General features: G+C 48.8%; 1 protein-coding gene and 1 long non-coding RNA gene across 3 annotated transcripts in view; both read left to right on the top strand.

The window, feature by feature from the left end:
• The window catches only part of LOC123483429, a 4,171-nt gene extending 3,786 nt beyond the window's left edge, over positions 1–385 (top strand). The window contains exons 3-4 of one of the 2 annotated variants that reach the window (XR_006658239.1): positions 164–223; positions 331–385. This is a non-coding gene — a long non-coding RNA (uncharacterized LOC123483429). The remainder of the gene's footprint in view (positions 1–163; positions 224–330) is intronic. The other variant, XR_006658238.1, reaches the window with a different exon arrangement.
• Positions 1–17,097, top strand: part of LOC123483428 (polymeric immunoglobulin receptor-like) — a 35,968-nt gene that overhangs the window by 6,730 nt on the left and 12,141 nt on the right. The gene's annotated exons all lie outside the window — the stretch shown is intronic.

Below are 17,097 nucleotides of genomic sequence, written 5' to 3'. Positions count from 1 at the left end.
TAGTCATGGTTATGTCACCATTATACCTATAGGCATAATATATCACCTTTATGTCACATATCACAATTACAACTGTCTTTCACAGAGAACTGTGTTTTAAACTGTACTCTACATTATAACAGAACTGTCCCTGTTCACGTCTCTACCTGTTGCTCCTCTGTAGGCAGCAGAACCAGATGATAATGTGGTCTACAGCTCACTAGCTCTACAGGTGACCACACAGGTCAGTGTTGGTGTCTCCTCTGTCTGTTGTACCAGATACCGTTATCATTGTCTATCCATGAGATGACAGTGTTGTGATTGTGACTGAATGTTTCTCTTCCTCTCCAGCAGAGGGCAGCAGCAGAACAGCATTGACTGACTGAGTGACATTGGTTGAGTTCTTATCCTGGAAGGACAGCCCACTCCCCGCTCCTGTGTCACAACATCTATTTCAATTTAAGGGCTTTATTGTTAATGGAAACATATTGTGATGTCACGAGAGGCTGTGTCCTGGAGGGACGTTACATCCCCCTGAGGTGGCTGCAAACCCAGACAGCTATGGCTCCATCTGCTGGTATGGTCGGGAACTCCACCCCTCTATGGCCAATCTTCCCACGCAGCTGAAACAAATGAGGAGCTGATGAGCTGAAGGTTTGGGAAGTGAAGAGACACAGTCTCCAACCTGGGCTCTCTGGAGGACAAGAGTGCTGCACGTCCACTTCCATGAGGAATATAAGGATTTGGAGATACTTACCTTTGGGAAATACTCACCTTTGGATATATGCACCTGTGGAAATACGTGAGAGACATTTGGAAGGACTTTTTGCTGGGTTGGCCACTAGCTGCAACGTGGACTACACAATCCCGCTGAAAGCTGTGTAGCCTCTCGTGACGTCACAGATGGTGGAGAACACGGGCACGCTCAAGCGTTAATAGTGCATGTCAGAGGAGGATACCGAAGGTTTGATCACCCAGTTTTCCAAGTTGGCCGTAGGCTCCCCGCCGACTGAAATGGAGGACATATTGAAAGCCCTTGTTGCTGGCCAGCAAGCCCAGATGCAAGCAAACGTGGCTCTCTTGGAGGAGCAAAAGAAAGCCAACCTTCTGAAGGCAGAGGAATTGCAGTTGCAGAGACAGAGGGTGGTCCAAAATACCCGCCCAATAAAGGCAAGTGACTTTATATCTAAGATGGGAGCTACCGATGACATTGAGGCATACCTGCATGCATTTGAGGCCACGGCCACTAGGGAAGCCTGGCCCAAGCAACAGTGGGTTGGTCTGTTAGCCCCCTTTCTAACCGGGGAATCGCTGAATGCTGTCCGGGACCTGGGCCCTGACCAGGTTACTGACTATGATGCCCTGAAGTCTGAGATCCTCAGCAGATATGGACTCACAAAGTTTGGTATGGCCCAGCGCTTTCACAGCTGGACCTTCCAACCAGACCAACCTCCTCGGGCGCAGATGCATGAACTTGTCCGAATCGCAAGGAAATGGCTGGATCCGCAGGGGAATACAGCAGCGGCGGTGGTGGAGGCCGTTGTGGTGGATCGTTACCTACGCGCCCTGCCTTATGAGGCAAAACGGTTCATCAGTCAACAGGCCTTGACCACGGCTGATCTGACCGTGGAAGCTGTGGAAAAGTACCAGGCCACAGCGGAGATGCTGAATGCTTCCCGAAAAAGACCCCAGGAGTGCGGCCCCACCACAAATGGGAAGAACCCGTCCAAAGGACCCCAAGGTCTCGAACCCAGCCACGTCAGGACTTATCCCGGCTCCAGGGGGAGCCAGAAACCAGGCGGGTCCAAGAAGAGTACACCAGGAGGGGGAAACTTCGACAGTGTTACCGGTGTGGGGAGATGGGACATATCTCCTGGCAGTGTGGGAAACCAGCCGATGAACCTATGCCCACTGCGGAGTCCTTCAGCTCAGCACCCACACACCGTTTTGCCTCGCTCTTGGGAGTCGTAGATGGCGGCCCAGATCGACCCCCCACCTGCCCGGTAACTGTGAATCACCATGATGTGGAGGCCTTACTGGATTCTGGTAGCCGGGCCACCCTGGTGCGTAAGGATTTGGTGGGCCCAACGTGTCTGACCCCGGGGAAAGTCCTCCCAGTTTCCTGTGTCCATGGGGACACCAGAGAATACCCCATTACTGAACTTACAATGACCAGCACACGGGGAACCATACACACGATGGCGGGGGTGGTTGATTCCCTCCCCGTCCCTGTCCTAATTGGACGAGACTGCCCAGCCTTTTACCCACTCTGGAGAGAGTCTCAGGAGAGGATAACCCGAGTACCTCGGAAACGGAGAGGCAAGACTCTTTCTGGGAAGGCTCCGGTGCAATCCTCCGAGTTACTCACTCCCGCCCGGGCTCTGATAGGGATGGCAGGTGCCCAGACCGACACAGAGACGGAGCTACAGAATCTGGACAAAGAACTGTCTGGTCTGAAGGGGACCGCTGAGAGGTATCGTTTGTTAAAGCAACAGTTAGACATGAAGACAGAAGAGTTAGATATCCTCCAGGCTAAACTCCAACAGAGCTCCTTCCCTAAGCAACAGGAGGAGCTGGAGAGGCTGTGCAGGACCATCGAGGAGTGTGAGGAGACCCTGCGCAGTAGTAGGGAGGTCCAGAAGAAGGCAGAGGAGAAGTACAAGGTGTTGGAGAACAAGATGAAGAATGCGGAGGCAGAGAGAGAGAAGGAACTGAAAGCTGCTCAACAGAAGCTAAACTCTGCTAAAACCAAGGCTGATGCGTTCAGTAAGAAACTCAAGGAGAGACAACAGGAGGCTGAGTCCCTGGTCCTAGAGTTGGAGGAGTTGAAGAGAGAGCAGTCTGGCAAGCACCACGGCAATGCGGACGCCCTCTCCCGGCGTGATGCCTTCTTCGCTGCCTTTACCCCGACGAGGACGTCGGTCCCGAGGAGGGGGATGTGTGATGTCACGAGAGGCTGTGTCCTGGAGGGACGTTACATCCCCCTGAGGTGGCTGCAAACCCAGACAGCTATGGCTCCATCTGCTGGAATGGTCGGGAACTCCACCCCTCTATGGCCAATCTTCCCACGCAGCTGAAACAAATGAGGAGCTGATGAGCTGAAGGTTTGGGAAGTGAAGAGACACAGTCTCCAACCTGGGCTCTCTGGAGGACAAGAGTGCTGCACGTCCACTTCCATGAGGAATATAAGGATTTGGAGATACTTACCTTTGGGAAATACTCACCTTTGGATATATGCACCTGTGGAAATACGTGAGAGACATTTGGAAGGACTTTTTGCTGGGTTGGCCACTAGCTGCAACGTGGACTACACAATCCCGCTGAAAGCTGTGTAGCCTCTCGTGACGTCACAATATGATAACATTGCCAAAGCAAGTGAAATACATAATAAACAAAGTGAAATAAACAATAAATAAGTAAGCATTACACTCCAAAAGAATAATGACATTTCAAATGTCATATTATTTATATTTACAGTGTTGTAATTATGTGCTAATAGTTAAAGTACAAAATAGAAAATAAATCAACATAAATATGGGTTGTATTTACAATGGTGTTTGTTCTTCACTGGTTGCCCTTTTCTTGTGGCAACAGATCACACATCTTGCTGCTGTGATTGCACACTGTGGTTTTTCACCCAATAGATTTATCAAAATTGGATTTGTTTTCGAATTCTTTGTGGGTCTGTGTAATCTGAGGGGAATATGTGTCTCTAATATGGTCATACATTTGGCAGGAGGTTAGGAAGTGCAGCTCAGTTTCCATCTCATTTTGTGGGCAGTGTGCACAAAGCCTGTCTTCTCTTGAGAGCCAGGTCTGCCTACGGCAGCCTTTCTCAATATCAAGGCTATGCTCACTGAGTCTGTACATAGTCAAAGCTTTCCTAAAGTTTGGGTCAGTCACAGTGGTCAGGTATTCTGCCGCTGTGTACTCTCTGTTCAGGGCCAAATAGCATTCTAGTTTGCTCAGTTTGTTTTGTAAATTCTTTCCAATGTGTCAAGTAATCATCTTTTTGTTTTCTCATGATTTGGTTGGGTCTAATTGTGTTGTTGTCCTGGGGCTCTGTATTGTCTGTTTGTGTTTGTGAACAGAACCCCAGGACCAGCTTGCTTAGGGGACTCTTCTCCAGGTTCATCTCTCTGTAGGTGATGGCTTTGTTATGGAAGGTTTGGGAATCACTTCCTTTTAGTTGGCTGTAGAATTTAACGGCTGTTTTCTGGATTTTAATAATTAGCGGGTATCGGCCTAATTCTATTCTGCATGGATTATTTGGTGTTTTACGTTGTACACTGAGGATAATTTCGCAGAATTCTTCATGCAGAGTCTCAATTTGGTGTCTGTCCCCTTTTGTGAATTCTTGGTACAGGGCAATGGGTTCTATAACTGATTCAAGTATTTTTTGCCAGATCCTAATTGGTATGTCGAATTTTATGTTCCTTTTGATGGCATAGAAGGCCCTTCTTGCCTTGTCTCTCAGGTCGTTAACAACTTTGTGGAAGTTACCTGTGGCGCTGATGTTTAGGCCGAGGTAGGTATAGTTAACGATGTCTAGATGGAATTTGTATTTGTGGGGTAGATCAGCTTAATATTGCATATAGATTGTAACTTCCATCAATGTAATTGTCTGCATCACTTCCAATCTCCCATGTTTTATATATATACATACATACATACACATACATATATACAAATATATATACACATACACACACATACAGTACATACTCACATACATACATACACATACATATCCTTTAAAAAATATATATATATTCGCCTTTATTTCTTTCCAACCCCGCCACCCTTTCCCCACTTGGAGTAAACCTGTGAACAACAATGCTTAGGCCTCTACTTCCAGCTTATACCTACTATGTACATTTTATGGACACTTTTTTCAATAATTATATTTTGCTTGTTTTTTCTCCTGAACTGCCTTTACTCTCAACCTCTCCGATCATTTTCATGATGTCCATCCGGTTTGCTTCTAAATGCCATATTGTCATGGTTTCGGCCGAGGCTGCCTCTCTCCCTTGTTCGGGCAGGCTTCGGCGTTCGTTGTCTCCGGAATACTAGCTGCCACCGTTGTATGTTTCATGTTCGTTTGCTTTTGTCTGATTGTTGTCACACCTGTTTTCATTTAGTGTCATTAGTGTCCTATTTAGTTCTCGTTGTGTTTGTCAGGTGTTGTGTGTTATTGATTTTTGTCTGTCGTGTGTAGGGCTGATGTTCGCTATTTCGCTCGGTTGAGCTTCCCTCCACTGCGTGGAGTGTTTACGCACCTGTGTAGTGCGCATTTGTTTTGTTCGCCTTCGTGCGTTATTTCGCCTACGGGCAAGTGTTCTCGTTATTTCCTTGTTGGAGAGTTACTAAAGTCTGTTGGACTATACTTCGGTGTCCTGCGTTTGATTCCACCACTACACCCACCTACAGCACGCGTGACAGAATAACACACCTTAAAATGGAATCAGCAGGAGCCGCAGCAGCCCAGACGACGCTGGAGGACCAGGTTCGGGAACAACGGGACCAGATCCTGCAGATGGGGACCGCACTGCAGGAGGTGATCACCACCATTCGAGGCTGGGGAACGCCTCCACCGCCACCCTCCCTGCCAGCACCATCGGCCAGTCCGCCCATTCCAGCACCGGAACCCCGAGGAGTCCGACTCTCGCTCCCGAGGTCCTACGATGGAACCGCGGCCGGGTGTCAGGGATTCCTTCTCCAGGTGGAGCTGTACCTGGCCACCGTGCACCCGGCGCCCTCGGGACATGAGAGCGTGTCCGCCCTGATCTCCTGCTTTTCCGGGAAGGCATTGGAATGGGCCAACGCGGAGTGGAGGAAGATCGACGCGGACACCATCACGTACGACGAGTTCTCCCGCCGCTTCAGGGCAGTGTTTGACCATCCCCCGGAGGGGAAAGCGGCGGGGGAGCGTCTGGTCTTCCTCCGGCAGGGAAGGAGGAGTGCGCAAGAGTTCGCCCTCGAATTCCGTACTCTAGCGGCTGATGCAGGGTGGAATGATCGGGCTCTCGTCGATCACTACAGGTGTAGTCTCCGAGAGGACGTCCGTCGGGAGCTGGCTTGTAGGGACACCAGCCTCTCGTTCGACCAGTTGGTCGACATGTCCATCAGGCTGGATAACCTACTAGCTACCCGCGGACGTTCCCGAGGGGGTCCGTCCCATTTCACCCTCCAGCGCCTCCGAGCCGTGTCCCATGGAGCTCGGGGTGCTGGCGCTAGAGAGAGGAGGGGTCGGCTTACTGGGGGTCCATCCCCTACACCAACTGTGGTCGGGGAGGACACACCGCGGCTAGGTGCTGGGGATGGCCTCCTAGGGGAGAGGACGACAGGTCCCGCACTGGGGATTCCTTCCAGGTGAGTAGGCGCCCCACTCACCCAGAGCTCTCTATTGCACATTTCTGTTTGCCTGTGAGTTTTCCACAGGTAGCACCTCATTCCCAGCATAAGGCGCTGGTAGATTCAGGCGCGGCTGGGAATTTTATTGATAAGAAATTTTGTTTAGCTTTAGGGAGTCCCCTTCTTCCTGTTGATGTCCCTTTCCCCGTTCATGCCCTAGATAGCCGTCCGTTGGGTGCGGGCTTGATCAGGAGGTCACTGCGCCACTTAGGATGTGTGCGCAGGGGGGGTCATCAGGAGATGATTCAGCTATTTCTGATTGACTCTCCTGCGTATCCGGTGGTGCTGGGCATGCCCTGGTTGAGTACCCATAACCCATCTATTTCGTGGCAGGAGAGGGCTCTGATGGAGTGGTCTGCCCAGTGTGTGGGTAGATGTTTAGGCGTTTCCGTAGGGGCTACCTCGGTGGAGAGTCCAAACCAGGTGCCCGCATTGCACGTTCCCCCTGAGTATGGGGGATTTGGCTATTGCGTTTGGTAAGTCGAGGGCAACGCAGTTGCCGCCCCATAGGCAGGGAGATTGTGCGATAGACCTCCAGGCAGGAGCTGCGCTCCCACGGAGCCATGTGTATCCTCTGTCTCAGGAGGAGAAGAAAGCTATGGAGACTTACATAGACGAATCTCTGAGACAAGGATACATACGGCCTTCCACTTCCCCTGCATCCTCGAGTTTCTTTTTTGTGAAGAAGAAGGATGGTGGTTTGCGCCCATGCATCGATTACCGTGGTCTCAATCAGATCACGGTGAAGTACAGTTATCCACTCCCGCTGATTGCGACCATGACTGAGTCCTTGCATGGGGCGCGTTTCTTCACTAAATTAGATCTCAGGAGCGCGTACAACTTGGTGCGCATCAGGGAGGGCGATGAATGGAAGACAGCCTTTAGTACCACCTCGGGCCATTACGAGTATCTTGTCATGCCATACGGGTTGATGAACGCTCCGTCAGTTTTCCAATCATTCGTGGATGAGATCTTCAGGAACATGCAGGGGCAGGGGGTCGTGGTGTACATAGATGACATTCTCATGTACTCGCCTACCCGTGTCGAGCATGTGGCCCTGGTGCGCAGAGTGTTGCGGAGGCTGGTGGAGCACGACCTGTATGTTAAGGCAGAGAAGTGTCTGTTTTTCCAGGAGTCGGTCTCCTTTTTGGGGTATCAGTTGTCTGCGTCAGGGGTGAAGATGGAGGTAGACCGGGTGTCAGCCGTGCGTAATTGGCAAACACCAACCACTGTGAAGGAGGTGCAGCAGTTTTTGGGGTTTTGCGAATTACTACCGGAGGTTTATCCGGGGGTTTTGGACAGGTGGCAGCTCCCATCACGTCTCTCTTGGAAGGGGGTCCCGGTGCGTCTGCAGTGGTCTGCCGAGGCGGACAGGGCATTTGGGAGGCTGAAGGACCTGTTTACCTCGGCCCAGTGCTGGCGCATCCGGATCCCTCTTTACCATTTCAGGTAGAGGTGGACGCGTCTGAGGCCGGTATAGGAGCCGTGCTTTCACAACGATCAGGCGCGCCACCCTAAACTCCGCCCCTGTGCTTTTTATTCCAAGAAGCTCAGTCCGGGCGGAGCGAAACTATGGCGTAGGGGACAGGGAGCTGTTAGCCGTGGTACAGGCCCTAAAGGTGTGGAGGCACTGGCTTGAGGGGGCTCAACACCCTTTCCTCATTTTGACGGACCACCGTAACCTGGAGTACATCCGGGCAGCGAGGAGGCTAAACCCTTGGCAGGCTAGATGGAATATGTTTTTGACCCGGTTTACGTTTAAGATCACGTACATCCCTGGGTCCCAGAACGGTAAGGCAGATGCGCTGTCTCGGCGGTATGACACGGAGGAGAGGTCCGTGGAGCCCACTCCCATACTGCCGGAGTCGTGTCTGGTGGCACCGGTAGTGTGGGAGGTCGATGCTGAGCTCGAGCGAGGCGTTACGCACCGACCCTAGTCCACCACAGTGCCCGGAGGGTCGGAAGTACGTTCCGCTCGAGGTTCGGGATCGATTGATCTATTGGGCTCACACGTCACCCTCCTCTGGACATCCGGGTATCGGCCGGACAGTGCACTGTCTAAGTGCCAAGTACTGGTGGCCCACGTTGGCAAGGGATGTGAGGGTTTATGTTTCCTCCTGCTCGGTGTGCGCCCAGTGTAAGGCGCCTAGACATCTGCCTAGGGGTAAGTTACTACCCCTGCCCGTGCCACAACGACCATGGTCCCACCTCTCGGTGGATTTCCTTACTGACCTTCCTCCTTCACAGGGGAATACCGCTATACTGGTCGTTGTGGACCGGTTTTCTAAGGCCTGTCGTTTGCTCCCCATGTCGGGCCTTCCTACCGCCCCTGCAAACTGCCAGGCCCTATTCACCCATGTGTTCCGGCACTACGGGGTACCCAAGGATATTGTGTCTGATCGAGGTCCCCAATTTACCTCCAGAGTCTGGAGGGCCTTTATGGAGCGGTTGGGGGTCTCGGTGAGCCTCACCTCGGGTTACCACCCGGAGAGTAATGGGCAGGTGGAACGTGTAAACCAGGATGTGGGAAGGTTTCTTAGAACATACTGCCAGGACCGACCGGTCTGGCTCTCTACCAGGAACCTGCCCCTCCGCCTGCCCTGTCGGAAACTGGGTCGGCGGTTTGTAGGGCCATTTAAAGTCCTGGGAAGGTTGAACGAGGTGTGTTATAAATTACAGCTACCTGTTGAATATAAAAGTATTAACCCCTCGCTTCCATGTGTCCCCTTCTCAGGCCGGTGGTAGCTGGCCCACTCCAAGAAAGTGAGATCAGGGAGACTCCTCCGCCCCCCATTGGACATCGAGGGGCACCGGCGTACTCCGTGAGGTCCATCTTGGATTCGAGACGTCGGATGGGGGTCTCCAGTATTTAGTGGAGTGGGAGGGGTACGGTCCGGAGGAGCGGTGCTGGGTGCCGAGGAGAGACATTTTGGACCCGTCTCTCCTGACGGAATTCCATCGTGGGCACCCGACGCACCCTGCTCCGCGTCCTCCGGGTCGTCCCCGAGGCCGGAGTCGGCGCACGTCTGGAGCCGCGCGTCAAGGGGGGGGGGTACTGTCACGGTTTCGGCCGAGGCTGCCTCTCTCCCTTGTAAGGGCAGGCTTCGGCGTTCGTTGTCTCCGGAATACTAGCTGCCACCGTTGTATGTTTCATGTTCGTTTGCTTTGGTCTGATTGTTGTCACACCTGTTTTCATTTAGTGTCATTAGTGTCCTATTTAGTTCTCGTTGTGTTTATCAGGTGTTGTGTGTTATTGATTTTTGTCTGTCGTGTGTAGGGCTGATGTTCGCTATTTCGCTCGGTTGAGCTTCCCTCCACTGCTTGGAGTGTTTACGCACCTGTGTAGTGCGCATTTGTTTTGTTCGCCTTCGTGCGTTATTTCGCCTACGGGCAAGTGTTCTCGTTATTTCCTTGTTGGAGAGTTACTAAAGTCTGTTGGACTATACTTCGGTGTCCTGCGTTTGATTCCACCACTACACCCACCTACAGCACGCGTGACACATATCTTTCTAACTGTGCTCTTTCACAAAAGCTCCCAACCTGCAACCTATATACTTATTATGGACACAGTATGCTTACATTATTAGTTATCTTGTTATTATTTGTTGTTAGTTGTTATTAGTCCCATCCTTCAATTCCATTCAACCCCTCCCATCTATCTTTTAACACCATCCATATAGGATTTATATTTGCCATATATATTTCAACTGTACTGTGATGTCTTAAAAAAGTTCTGAACCTTTCTATTCTCATTGTTTCTACAGATTGTGAATTGAAAATAAACATTTTTGCTAAAAGTATTATTATGTTATTGATCGATTGACTATGACTTTTCAGATCACCCAGTAATGCTATCTGCAAGGTTAGCTCCAGGCAAATATTGCAATCCTTTAGCCATTCCTGGACCTGTGTCCAAAAACAAGCTACAAATGGACAGTACCAAAACAAATTATCTAATGATTCTGTCTCTTCGCAGCAAAATCTGCAGAGCAGGGAAAATTGTATACCCCATATAAATAACATTCTATTGGTAGCAAGAATTTTATATAATAATTTAAATTGAAAGATTCTATGTTTTGAATCCGGTGTCGTTTTGCGTATCAGTTCATAAACACTATGCCATGGGATCGGTACGTCAAAAATGTCTTCCCAACTATTTTGCAATCTATATGGGACTGCTGTCAATCCTTTGGTCCTTAAATGAAACTGATATACTTTTTTATTTAGCACAGTTTTCCTTAACCAATTATGTTCTTTAATGCAAGGCCGACAGACAAGTTCCATACTTTCTCCCCCTTCCACTTTCCTCTTCCATATTTGCTGTAAGGCTGCAATTATTTGGTTGTAATTTTGGGTAGAGCAGACATTTCCATATGTTTTTGTTAGCTGCATGTGTGACATAACTACACCAGTCCTACCGATGAAATCATTTACGAAGATTATACCTTTTTTAAACATTTTGTCAAAAATAAAAGTTTTTTTGTCAATTAGTATATTTGAGTTTAACCACAATATTTGTTGCATTATTTGTTCTGTCGTTTCTGGTGGATTAAATTGAAATTGCAACCAACTTTCTATAATAGAGATATCTGGGAGATGATTTCCTTTTCAAATAACTGAAAGTGAGTGGTTGTAATCTGAATAAAGGGAAAAAGGCCATTCTTGAACATTGGGTGAGACAATCTTACTAATTTGCTAGAGAACCAGTTTGGATTTAAGTATAATTTTTGTATGACTGAAGCTTTTAATGATAGGTCTAATGCTTTATTATTTAATAATTTCTGTCCTCCAAATTCATATTCATTATATAAATAGACCTGTTTAATTTTGTCTGGCTTGCCGTTCCAAATAAAATTGAAAAAAAATGTCTCATACAATTTAAAAAAGTGTTTGCTAGGCGTAAGCAAGACCATAAGCAAATAGGTAAACTGGGATAATACTAAAGAGTTAATCAGGGTGATTTTTCCACAAATTAACAGGTATTTAGCTTTCCATGGTAGCAAGATCTTATCTATTTTTGCTAACTTTCTATTAAAATATATTGAAGTGAGATCATTTATTTCCTTTGGGATATGTATTTCGAGTATATCCACATCACCATCAGACCATTTTATTGGTAAACTACATGGTAATGTAACATTTTAATTTTTTAGTGATCCAATACGTAATATAGTACATTTGTCATAATTTGGTTGTAATCCAGAGAGGTTAGAAAATGTATCTAGATCCTCTATGAGGCTGTGGAGGGATTCTAGTTGTGGATTTAAAAGAAAACATGAATCATCAGCGTACCAATGACACCTTTGTTTTTAAGCCCTGGATTTATAATCCCTGATATTATTGTTAGATCTGATTTTAATAGCTAACATCTCGATGGCCACAATAAATAGATATGCCGATAGTGGACAACCATGTTTCACTCCTCTTGACAGTTCAAAACTTTCTGAGAAATAGCCATTATTTACTATTTTACAACTAGGGTTACTATACATGATTTTGACCCATTTTATAAGACATTCTCCAAAATTGAAATGCTCCAGGCATTTATATATAAAACCCAGTCGTACTTTATCAAATGCCATTTCGAAGTCAGCTATGAATAGCAGGCCTGGTTTCCCAGATTTTCCATAGTGTTCTATTGTTTCCAATACTTGCCTTATATTATCTCCAATGTATCTTCCATGTAAAAAACCTGTCTGATTAGAATGAATAATATCTGACAAGACCTTTTTAACTCTATGCGCTATACATTTGGCTCAAATTTTTGCATCACAACACTGAAGTGTAAGTGGCTCTTTATATTTTCCACTTGTATCCTGTTTCAGTAATAATGAGATCAGACCTTCTTCTTGAGTGTCAGATAATCTACCATTTACATAGGAGTGGTTAAAACATGCTAATAACAGTCCTCTTAGTATATCAAAAAAGGTTTGATATACCTCGACTGGTATGCCATCCAACCCTGGAGTTTTCCCGGTCTTTAATTGCATCCAGAAGTTCCTCCTCTGTAATTTCACCTTCAAATTAGTCTTTCTGTATGGCTGTTAATTTTACATTATCAATAGAAAGAACATCTCTACAATTAGCTTCAGTTAGAAGAGATGGAGGCGACTGAAACGAAAACATATGCTTAAAGTACTTTGTTTCCTCCTTCAAAATATCATTTGGTGAATCATGGGTTTCTCCGTCAATTGTAACCAGTTTCATAAAATTATTTTTGGTAACATTCCTATGTTGAAGATTAAAAAAGAATTTGGTGCATTTTTCCCCATATTCCATCCAGTTTGCTTTATTTTTATAATATATTACACTTGATCTTTCTTGAATATGTTTCTCCATTTCTTTTTGTTTTTCCTCTAATTTATTCTGAGCCTCTATGTTACAGTTTTTATTGCCATCTATCTGTTAGACTTTCTATTTCCTTTGTTAGCGTGGACTCTTTTGACGTAAATTGCTTTTGTTTTCGAGATGAGTACTGAATTGCATGGCCTCTAAAGGCACATTTAAAGGTGTCCCATACAATAAGGGGATTTGCTGTACCTATGTTATGTCAGAAAAAGTCAGTTATAAATTCCTTTGTCCTAGTTAAAAATAAATTATTATCCAATAGGCTTTGATAAAATTTATAATATCCTCGCCCACGTGGAAATTCAGTAAGAGTAATGTATATGCCAATTATATGATGGTCCGACCGCATTCTGTCCCCTATCAACACTTTTTAAACTTTTGGTGCCAACGAGAATGAGATAAGAAAGAAGTCAAGACGACTAGCTTGATTGAGTCTCCGCCATGTATATCTCACTAGATCAGGATATTTAAGCCTCCATATATCTACTAGTTCTAATGTATCCATGACATTCACGATTTCCTTAAGAGCATGTGGGTGATTGTTTGTGGTGTGATTTCCTTTACGGTCCATTGAGCTATTTGAAACGGTATTATAATCCCCCACCATAATAATATTGTCTTGAATTGCTTGCAGGGTTCATAATTTATTATATATATATATATATAAGCCTTGTGTAGGTCTACAATCTTGTCCCTGACATCCTTGGAGAGCTCTTGGGTCTTGGCCATGGTGGAGAGTTTGGAATCTGATTGATTGATTGCTTCTGTGGACAGGTGTCTTTTATACAGGTAACAAACTGAGATTAGGAGCACTCCCTTTAAGAGTGTGCTCCTAATCTCAGCTCGTTACCTGTATAAAAGACACCTGGGAGCCAGAAATCTTTCTAATTGAGTGTCAAGGCTGAGGTGTATGTGGTGTGGAAGTCAGGCGCAGGACACCGAAGCTTAGTCCAACAAAAGTTTACTAATGTAACAAAAGGCACAGATACAAAATAAACGGCCTCAAAAACAACAGAGGCGAGCAATACGCAACTATGCGTAAAAACAACAAACAGAGAAAAAACACGCAGCACAACGGACAGGCGAAACAACACACAATCTAACCAATACAAAACAGGGAACTTATAGGACACGTAATCAGAACACAAACAGACACAGGTGTGCAAGACAGACCAAAGCAATCACACCACGAAACATTCAACGGTGGCAGCTAGTACTCCGGGGACGGCGAACGCCGAAGCCTGCCCGAACCAGGAGGAGGAGCAGTCTCGGCCGAAACCGTGACAGTACCCCCCCTTGACGCGCGGCTCCAGCCGTGCGCCGACCCCGGCCTCGGGGACGGCCAGGAGGACGCGGACCCGGGCGCGTGGGATGCCCACGGTGGAACTCAGTCAGGAGGGATGGATCGAGGATGTCCCTCCTAGGCACCCAGCACCGTTCCTCCGGACCGTACCCCTCCCACTCCACGAGATACTGGAGACCACTCATCCGGCGCCTCGAGTCCAAGATGGTCCGGACCCTGTACGCCGGGGCCCCTCGATGTCCAAAGGGGGCAGAGGGGTCTCTCCTATCTCATCTTCTTGGAGTGGGCCAGCTACCACCGGCCTGAGAAGAGACACATGGAACGAGGGGTTAATATTTTTGTACTCTATAGGCAGTTGTAACCTGTAACACACCTCGTTCAATCTTCTCAGGACTTTGAAGGGCCCTCACAAACCGCCGACCCAGCTTCCGGCAGGGCAGGCGGAGGGGCAGGTTTCGAGTCGAGAGCCAGACTCGATCTCCCGGGTGCGTACACCGGCCCCTCACTGCGGTGGCGATCGGGCGCTCGCCTTTTGTTGACGGATGGCCCGCTGCAGATGGACATGGGCAGCGTCCCACGTCTCCTCCGAGCGCCGAATCCACTCGTCCACCGCAGGGGCCTCGATCTGGCTCTCGTGCCATGGTGCCAGGACCGGCTGATATCCTAAAATACACTGGAAAGGTGTTAAATTGGTGGAGGATTGGCGGAGAGAGTTCTGGGCCATCTCTGCCCAGGGGATATACCTAGACCACTCCTCCGGCCGGTCCCGGCAATAGGAACTTAGAAACCTACCCACATCCTGGTTGACTCGTTCCACCTGCCCATTGCTCTCTTGGTGGTACCCCGAGGTAAGGCTCACCAAGACCCCCAAGCGTTCCATGAACGCCCCCCAGACTCTGGAGGTGAACTGGGGACCTCGGTCAGACACAATATCCTCGGGGACCCCATAGTGCCGGAACACGTGGGTAAATAGGGCCTCGGCGGTCTGTAGGGCAGTAGGGAGACCCGGCATTGGGAGGAGACGACAGGCCTTGGAAAACCGATCCACAACGACCAAAATGGTGGTATTCCCTGGGAAGGGGGTAGGTCGGTCACAAAATCCACCGAGAGGTGGGACCATGGTCGTTGTGGAACGGGCAGGGGATGTAACTTACCCCTGGGCAAATGTCTAGGCGCCTTACACTGGGCGCACACCGAGCAGGAGGAGACATAAACCCTCACACCCCTAGCTAACGTTGGCCACCAGTATTTCACGCTAAGGCAGTGCACTGTCCGGCCAATACCTGGATGTCCAGAGGAGGGTGATGTATGAGCCCAATAAATCAGACGATCACGAACCTCGAGCGGAACGTACGTACGCCCCACAGGACACTCAGGGGGAGTAGGGTCGGTACGCAGTGCCCGCTCGATTTCCACATCGACCTCCCACACCACCGGAGCCACCAGACAAGACTCCGGCAGTATGGAAGTAGGCTCAATGGACGTCTCCTCTGTGTCATACCGCCGGGACAGGGCGTCTGCCTTACCGTTCTGGGACCCTGGGATGTTTGTGATCTTAAAAACAAACCGGGTTAGGAACATGTTCCACCTAGCCTGACGAGGATTCAATCTCCTAGCTGCCCGGATGTACTCCAGGTTACGATGATCAGTCAGAATGAGGAAAGGGTGTTGAGCCCCCTCAAGCCAATGCCTCCACACCTTTAGGGCCTGGACTACAGCTAACAGCTCCCTGTCCCCAACGTCATAATTACGCTCCGCCGAGCTGAGCTTCTTAGAGTAGAACGCACAGGGGCGGAGCTTAGGTGGCGTGCCGGACCGTTGCGACAGGACTGCCCCAATGCCGGACTCGGACGCGTCTACCTCTACTTGGAATGGTAAAGAGGGATCCGGATGCGCCAGCACCGGGGCCGAGGTGAACAGGTTCTTCAGTTTGACAAATGCCCTGTCCGCCTCAGCTGACCACTGCAAACGAACCGGACCCCCCTTTAGCAGGGACGTAATGGGAGCTGCAACCTGTCCAAAACCCCGGATAAACCTCCGGTAGTAATTAGCAAAACCCAAGAACTGCTGCACCTCTTTTACAGTGGTTGGAGTTTGCCAATTATGCACGGCCGACACACGGTCTACCTCTATCTCCACACCAGACGCGGACAACCGATAACCCAAAAAGGAGACGGACTCCTGGAAGAACAGGCATTTCTCTGCCTTGACATACAAGTCATGCTCCAACAGTCTTCTCAACACTCAGCGCACCAGGGCTACATGCTCGGCACGTGTAGAAGAGTACACTAGGATGTCGTCGATGTACACTACCACACCCTGCCCATGCATGTCCCGGAAAATCTCGTCAACAAAAGATTGGAAGACTGAAGGAGCATTCATTAGCCCGTATGGCATGACGAGATACTCGTAATGACCCGAGGTGGTGCTAAATGCTGTTTTCCATTCATCCCCCTCCCTAATGCGCACCAGATTGTACGCGCTCCTGAGATCCAACTTTGTGAAGAACTGCGCTCCGCGTAATGACTCCGTCATAGTCGCAATCAGTGGAAGAGGGTAACTGTACTTAACCGTGATCTGATTGAGACTACGGTAATCAATACACGGGCGCAAACCCCCGTCCTTCTTCTTCACAAAGAAGAAACTCGAGGAAACCGGGGAAGTGGAGGACCGTATGTATCCCTGTGCCAAGGACTCGGCTATGTAAGTCTGCATAGCCGCTGTCTCCTCTTGAGACAAGGGATACACACGGCTCCGCGGAAGAGCCGCTCCTGTTTGGAGATTTATCGCACAGTCCCCCTGTCTATGAGGTGGTAGCCGTGCTGCCCTCGTTTTGCTGAACACAAGTGCTAAGTCCTCATACTCGGGGGAATGCGCATTGCGGGCACTTGGTTCGGACTCTCTACCGAGGTCGCCCCTAAGGAAACACCTAGACATTTCCCCTACACACTGGGCAGACCACTCCATAAGAGCCCTCTGTTGCCACGCAATGGTAGGATCATGGGCGCTTAACCAGGGAAGCCCCAACACCACGGGGTACGCAGGAGAGTCAA

This window comes from Coregonus clupeaformis, unplaced genomic scaffold (assembly GCF_020615455.1).
Source record: "Coregonus clupeaformis isolate EN_2021a unplaced genomic scaffold, ASM2061545v1 scaf0111, whole genome shotgun sequence".
Taxonomy (NCBI): domain Eukaryota; kingdom Metazoa; phylum Chordata; class Actinopteri; order Salmoniformes; family Salmonidae; genus Coregonus; species Coregonus clupeaformis.
Note: the sequence above shows the minus strand (reverse complement) of the source record. Positions and strands in the feature narration are given on the sequence as shown.